We start from the raw sequence: 8,226 nt of genomic DNA on the forward strand, positions 1-8,226 counted from the left end.
TATGTCTGAGGTTTTCTGATTAGGGAATTAAAACATTTTTTTCTTATCCTTACGAGCTATAAGGAAAATGTGACATCACAATAATAACTCCATTACTTTCTACAATGACCTAATGTGGTAGTTTGTGTCAAAATCAATAATATGAAGTGATTTATGATCCTTTGAATGTGGGAGTTGTTTATTAAGTTTGAAGGCATTTTTTATAATGGACTTGATGTATAATGGACTATGTTTACTCTGGTATACAGAAAATTTTATGATAAATTCAGTGACTTTAACTTGCCCAGATTATGTGTATAACACACTGATAAAATTCAGTGCCTGGGAGTTGGAATAACTCAGCATGTGTCTGTAAATTGCAGCTGGACATCCCCATTCTGGTTTGATCTATTTTAGCCCTATATAATTTATCTAAACCAGGCTAAGTGATGCAGCCATTTCCTTTATAGAGAGAAGCTTTTTCATTTTCCTCCTTTTTCTATTTGGCTCCACTGCAGTTTAGTTATCAGCACTGTTGCATAGCAGTAAGAAGGGGTTCAGTTACCTACAGGGATTTGTCTGTGTGGAGTGTGTATGTTCACCACATGCATTAACCGGTACTCCATGGGTTACTCAAGCTTTTTCCTAAGATGCATGATAGTGCAGTTTCTAAATCTGGTCTGAGGTAGTGCATGGGTGAGTGTTTGTATGTGAAAGATTCAATGTCTTTTTATGACAATAAAAATGGCACCACTATATTATAAAATAATTACTTAACCATGTTCCTTTTTTTTCCAGAGTAAAACATTTGCTTTGTTTTTTTTTTTCATTTGGAAATACCTCTTAAACAAGCTTTAGTCATGTATGCCAGTCACATAGTCCTGACCTCATGGGAACATCAGATTCATCGCAGTATCATATAAAATTATAATTGTCCCTTAGCTGAATTAATGACTCATAATACTGCTAACATGTGATCCAGTGAAGCAGATAATTTGCATAAATCTGTATAATTAGACACCGGTATTCTTCTAGATTACAAATTTAGAAGGCAATGCTGTGCAACCTATATCAGACAAAAATAAGATTGTCTTGTATTTTTGGACAGATTAGATCAACTGTGATAAGATAAAAACTTTTGTCATACTACACATAAAACATAAACAAAAACTATTTTTTTCAAAAGATGTGTTGCTTATTAGCATTCACGTAAATTATGATTTTGACACTTGACCTTCATGAGGCAGGAGACCCATGTGTAGCATTTTGCTATAAAGACCCTCTTCCCTTTCATCACAATAGACCTCCATGTTAAAATATTTCTCTATCAAGCAGAAAGGCAGTAGCTCCCTCAAATACAGATAAAAGAAAACACATTGAAGTCCTGAAGATGTTTTTCACTAATTACTTTGACTTGTTACAATAGTAGGAGAGTTAGCTAAATTAATAAAATGTTGTGAGCAGTCACTGCGGACATATATTCATATTTTCCAATTTGTGGGAGGTAGACTTGGAAAAACTTCAGGTGGTCTCCTTAATTGCATGTAATGGTTGCTGGTTGGCTTTTTGTATGTTTCTACTAATATTTCTGACAATTCATCTGTTTTTCTGAGCCACAGGGCTTTGAGGTTAGAAGCTGTTTCTTCCAATACCTTAATCTTTACCTCTCTTTACAAATTCTCTATCAGATTCATTTGGGACTCCTAAGATGATGCTCCATTCTCCTACTATTTCTTCAGATCAAGAAAAGCATATTGGCAATACCTGAAAAATTGTGATTGTGATTTATTTAGATATTTTTGTTGTTAAAGTATTGTCAGAATCATGCAGTGGGTGAGAAGCTTTACTAATTTTCCAATACAATCACAACCCTTAGTGTTCGACAGTTATTTGGTTTTACTGTTTGTTATCCACTGTTAGGTACAAACCAAAAAGATCCTTGCAAAATCCAGTTAGCACTCACGAAATGATAACAGGAGATTAAAGTTACTTCTTGGGATCAAAACCTCCAAACATCAGTTACAAAGTTACAAAGAATCCATGAGAATGTAAAATTAAATATTCAAGCGATGTCCAGGGTTTTTCTGCTTCACTGCAGGGGACACAGCAGCCACTACCTCTTCCCAAAAATCACGTGAGTCACTGTCACCAGCAAGGAGACATACACAAACTTGGAGGAAATATCTCCCCACAGCTGCAGCACTTCCTACATCTCCAAACAGCCAGCATGTTTTTCATTGGTTCTTGCCAAACCATGAGATTGATTTGTGGGTGGAGACCAAAAGAACGTCATCATGCTTGGGATTTTTTTTTTCAGCCTCCCTCCCTGCTGCTTCCAGTTTTACACAACAGTGATGGGAAATGAGCCCACAGTACAGTGTGTTTCCTTAAAAGGAAGAGCAGAGCATTGCTCGATGTAAAGTCAATTATTTGTGGTCAGGCGAGGGCACGTCACCTCCCCCGATGTCAACAGTACATGTTTAGTTGTTGTGACTATTAAATAAAACAGCCAAGAGCATATAGTATTCTTTAGAATGTTGGCTAACATTTCTGAAAATGTCTCAATGTAATTATTTTAAGCCACATTATGGCTGTAAATATCACCCAGTGACCATAGATTTGAAAAATGTAATACAACTTTATTCAATTTTTTAGTTTGTTAACTTAAATTGGTAATTGGATGTAAAAAACATATGCCAGGCTTATGAGTATCTTGCCTGTTAAAATTAATTATCGTCCTTGAGGCTTTTCTTTCGTAGTTAACAAGCTGTTTATCATTGCAGATCATTGTTTCTCATCTTAAACCCTCAGAGGAAAAAGTAAATTTGTGACTGTTTTTCCACAAAATATTAATGAGATACAAACCAGTTTCCCTGAAGCTAAAATTAAAACAGCCCATTTCTAAACACAGACATGTACAAAAAAAACAGCATAGATATGGTCAGTATAATTACCAACACCTCCTCCCTACCAGCTGGTGAGGTTCCACACTCAAAGGGTGTTTGGGAAGTGTAGTTAATCCAATGATAATCTTGAGCACGGTTTACACATATTATTCCTTTAATTGCTACCCATCCTGTGCAATTACACCACCACCAATTACATGGTTGCTGTTTACTTGCCTGTCTAAGCATTTGGTTCCCTCTATTAGATCCCCTTCAGCAGCATGAGCAAAAAAGCCACCAGAACTTAAACTAATGGTACCTCCACTGTCATAATGACTTAATTATGTGCTCAAAAGAAGGGAGGCTCAGGATGGGAATCAGCAAGGGGGCATTTTGCACAGGAGAAGGGGCTGAAGACTGAAGGTGATGTAGCTGATGGAGGTGTGTGAGAACAGCTTCTACCTCCATTAGAATGCAGAGCATGTTCTCCAGCGTGAGTCACCACTGCTGCTCCCCTCCATCACCACACCACCCACATCACAGCACCCCCTGCATTGAAGTGCAGTCACCACCTAATATTACGCCTCTGACTTCACACCGGCCTACTGAGGATTCAGTTTCTACGGCAACATGGTCCAGACTCCTCCCCCGCTCGTCTCCATCACCCATCATCCACTGTTCCTTTTCTACGTACTTCTTCCCCTTCTTCCGGACACAGAGCACGTGACTTTCAGGAAGGCTTCTGCAGCCTCCGCCTTTATTGTTTTTAACCCTCTCCTGACTGAGCCGCTGCAGGCCGCCTGATCCCATCCCTGTTTCTGAGGAGGTTTCAAAGCAAAATCAGACACTTCCCCTAATCTCTTTGTGAGATCAAGGGAACATCTGAGTGTTGCATTGTCATATTTTGTGGCATAATGGCACGAGTTGAGATGTTTTTAGGTGGAACTCTTAAAGCTGTTTTCATTAAAAATTCTAAGAAGGTTTTAACTACTTTACTTTAGCAGTTTGCATATGGTAACATGAGTAGAAGTTACAATATTATACATAAAAACACCAACTCCAAAGATGTTCTTTTTCATTAAAATGTGATTGAAATACTTTATTTATTCCAAAGGGAAATTAAATGTTATTGTAACTCACTTTATCCAAGACATTTATTTGTTTCATTAGTCCCCAATTATTGAGTCAAATAATTGGGGACTAATGACAAATTGAAATCATCATCAAGTTGCGTTCACTTTAAATTAACCTGTTTGATTTGTCAAATTGACTGTTTTGTGAAAACACATTGGACTAATTAATAAACTCTACTCCATCTTGCAAGAGAAACATGTCACAACCATGTAGCACACCAGAGAGACAAAGAGAACCAAAATGGGAGATGGGAATTCTTATGTGATTTACAGACATGTGTTTAATTTAAAGCTAAGAAATACTCTGTGTAAACATAGCAGCAAGCATCATCTCCTAATATCACTCCAAGCCAGCAGCCAAAGAAGGTGGATGAGGTTGTGCAGAGATGAATGTAAGTGCAGGGATGAATGTAAGCCAAACCAAATGATGGTGTGAGAGTTGCATGGACTGTTCTGCTCTAAAAACACTGAAATGTGAAATTTTGATTCCTTGAAATCAATGGTTCTCCAATATAAAGTCAGGATCCCACTGTGGGTCTTTGGTCTCAGCTATTCAGTCTTCCAAGGTTCTGTCTCAGTGTTTTCTAATCCTAGTCCTTCAAATTTAAAATCTTTGTTTATATATATATATATATATATATATATATATATATATATATATATATATATATATATGTGTGTGTGTGTGTGTGTGTGTATTATTTACGATAAGCTAAAGTTACATAAATTGCATGAAATGTGGTGATACCAAGATGTTTTGTATATTCCGGGTCAAAGGTAAAATGAGTTACTTCTCTTTTTAATTTATTTACTTTACGCTGTTCATCACATTTACTGAAACCAGTTCATGAAAGAAAATTACTGACTTATTTTATTCACCCAACTGCTAAAGAATTTCTGAAGGCTTGTTCGATTTTCTGAAATTTTCCTATAATCAGCTTCCATATGTTTTTTTGTATATACAATTAGCTAATAATGTATATGAAGAATGTAAAAAGGAAACAAGAAGTTGGAGCTGTGACTCATCCTTCCACTGTGGAATGATCTGTTTAGCATTAAAATAAAAAGTATTTTCAAGTCTAAACATTGATCTCTTCCTTAATTTAAATTATAAACAGGCATACAAATTAAAATATGCTTTGATATATTGCTTAGTAGATTAACAAATGACTCAGGGAAGAATGCACACTTTTCCTTTTATCTTTTTTGCTGTGGGGATTTGTTGGCACAGAAAATCAGATTTTCTTTTTCTTTTTGTAAAAAAAAGACATTACATTACAAAGAATATTGACACCATTACACAAATAAGTCTTGCAACATTTTATGCAGAAGATAATTTAGCATTTTGTTCTACTATTAAGACTATGAAAAAAATAAACCAATTGTACTCTCTGTTGAAATGCTTTTACTTTGTAAAGACTTTTGTTTGCTCTATAAATCAAAAATGTTTTTGTGCGTAACAATCTTATCTCTAACAGTACTCATTATTTCCACAAAAGTTGACAAAAAATGCCCTTTCTGGTCTTTTTTCTCACTTGATGATTGTCAAATTCTAAAAGTTTCTGCTCTATAATTAACATAACTTACTTTTTTGGTTCATTTTGATTCTGGTGTCTTCCAGGTGGACAAAATGAATGCATAGTTGTTAAGTGTGTAAAGAGATCTTCATCAGTTTTCATTAACATCTTCATGCTGCATGTAAACTGTACTGGACTGCAAACAAAATCAAATGATGTAATGGAATATAGCACTCACTGTTTTACAGTGTTTTTAAAAACAGGGAGGAAGTTTAACATCCGGGAGTGATCTCACCTGAAAGTTGCCTCATTGACATGGCCGCCTCCTCAGCATCCTCTGCAGACAAGGCTTGGTTGCATCTCTGTGTGTGTACATTTTTGTGCATGCCTATGTGTGAATGAGTGAACTTCATGAATGAAAAGTCTTCTTCCTGAGCTGCAGACAGGGAGGTGAGGTCATCCTGCTGAAATGGAGAACTCCCCCACCCCACCACCCTCCTCACCCACAACATCCTCCGACCCTCCCACCAATACTCGTTGGCGCCAGACTTAATGAATCCGACACTGAATGATATGAAGCACATTATTTGGGGCAACCTGAATGATGATAGCATTGGCTGCTGTCACACTGTAATGCACATTTCCATATGATTCCATAATAAATATCCAAATATATTTATTTTTTAATCAAAAATCTGATGTTAGTCTACTGTTAGATGTGAACATGAGGGTTCTGCTTATCGTTTCCCTCTTTGTTTACATTCCTGTTAGGAATTAAGGTAAGTGGATTTAATGATTGGCCACCTATTCAGCTCTGTATGAGTGAAAGTGATGATGAGCAACACAAGAGGCTCTTAATGAGAACCCATAAATAGGCTCAAAGCTTCAAAGAGACAGAATCTGCCCTCCCCCTCATTTTCTAGTCTAAATCCAACCCCACGCAAACATGTGAACACACCTCTCCTCTGCCATCTTCCCCCCACATCCACACTGGGACAATCTGTGTCCACTTGGCCCTGGTTCTTACACCATATACTGTATGTACTCTTACAATCCAAGGTATCTACGTGACATTCCTCTCTACATTTTCCACTGCAGACGTCTGTTAATTCCCTCCTGCAGATAATGATTCATGCAGCCAGGCAATGCAGCATTTCACATCACTTATTTGGCTAGATGCCACAGAGATCTGTACTTCCACTAAAGGTCTCACAATAGTTCATTTAGCTGTAAATGAAAGAATCCCATCAGTCCCATCATTGGTACTGATTTTTCTATCAGCTGAACATGTGATATCAAAATATTACTTTCCAAAATGTGTGTCCTTGTGGAGTGGGCCTTCTTTGCTCTTCTGTTTTGATATCCTGCAGGTTTTATATTCAGTGTCTGTTTCTCATAAAGTTCCCCACAATAACAACATAAGCTGCTCTCGACATCAGAAGCAGTAATGATCCTCAAAGCCTGAACACAGATAAAACTTTCTCACCAACTGAACTCCAATAAATAAATTATGAGGAACATTTTCAGAAAAAGATTAAAAATATACATAGAGGATGCTTCTTGGTTTAGATTGCCTTGAGACAGAATAGGACCAGGAATCATATAATAGGAAGCTGTTCTTTTTTTTACTTCTTCTTCTTCATGTTACATCAAACACAGCATACAACTTTTATGAACCCAGTTTTAAGCCTGGACTCCTAAGCTGTTAATATGAGAATTTAAGATGAAATACTGTTAAACTAAAGATTCAAAGTGTGAAGCTAAGCTGCCATATTAATTTGTGCAGATATTTTGAAATGCTTCTACCTTGATCTTTCACTATTGTTTTATAGAGAATGCTTCTGTATATGTGTGTCGTCTCTGTCTGGACAAAAACAAAATAGTTCTGTATTATTTAGTTTTTCTTTCTGTCTCCCATTGGATGGATAAATTTGAAATGATTACAAAAGAAATGTTTATTTTTTCTCCTTTGTTTCATGTAAAAAATTCCACTCTGTATCCTCATTTTTGCAACGTTATAATTGTGTTTGAGTTTCTAGTTCCAATGGACATGTTCATTGGAGAAATTATAGAAAAAATACAAAACAATGAAAAACAAGTGAGCCAAGAGTGCAACTCTTAAGTTTTCCATAAAGTGATTGTAGAGACCAGATAGACCAGCACCTTACACACTGTTTTAAAAGCATTTTAGAGATTAGTTTGCCTGTAACTTTCTATGGTAACCACAGAAAATTTTCTGGTAATTAAATTCAATTTAATTTTATTCCCTTTTTTTCTTGTTAGAACTTGGTTCCCAAAAGTTTTTTGATTCGAAAACTGAAATCATTAGCTAAAATATAACAGAAAACGACAACAACTAAAAAGTTCTTCACGGAAACTAAAATGTTTTTGACAGAAGCAAGAACTTCCATTATCAGCAGTATATTGTCATAATCTGGCATGTATCCAAAAGCACTTTTTGTGTCAGAAACATGAAACATGACTAAAAATAAGATAGGTTAAATACAATTATTTTTCTTCCTTGAAAAACATCAGGAAAACTTATTTTGATTTATTGTCATATTTTAAAGATTTTTAAGATCCAAGATACCAAGATGTGGTTTAGCATAAAGTCAGGGAGAACCTCTTAAATCTGTCCTTGTGTTTTTATAATCCCCAGCACAAGTGGAGAGAACAGTGAGGCTTTCACTGCTTGTTTTTGTGGACTTCTGT

This window comes from Poeciliopsis prolifica, unplaced genomic scaffold (genome assembly GCF_027474105.1).
Source record: "Poeciliopsis prolifica strain line A6 unplaced genomic scaffold, Auburn_PproV2 SCAFFOLD003, whole genome shotgun sequence".
NCBI classification, from domain to species: Eukaryota; Metazoa; Chordata; class Actinopteri; order Cyprinodontiformes; family Poeciliidae; genus Poeciliopsis; species Poeciliopsis prolifica.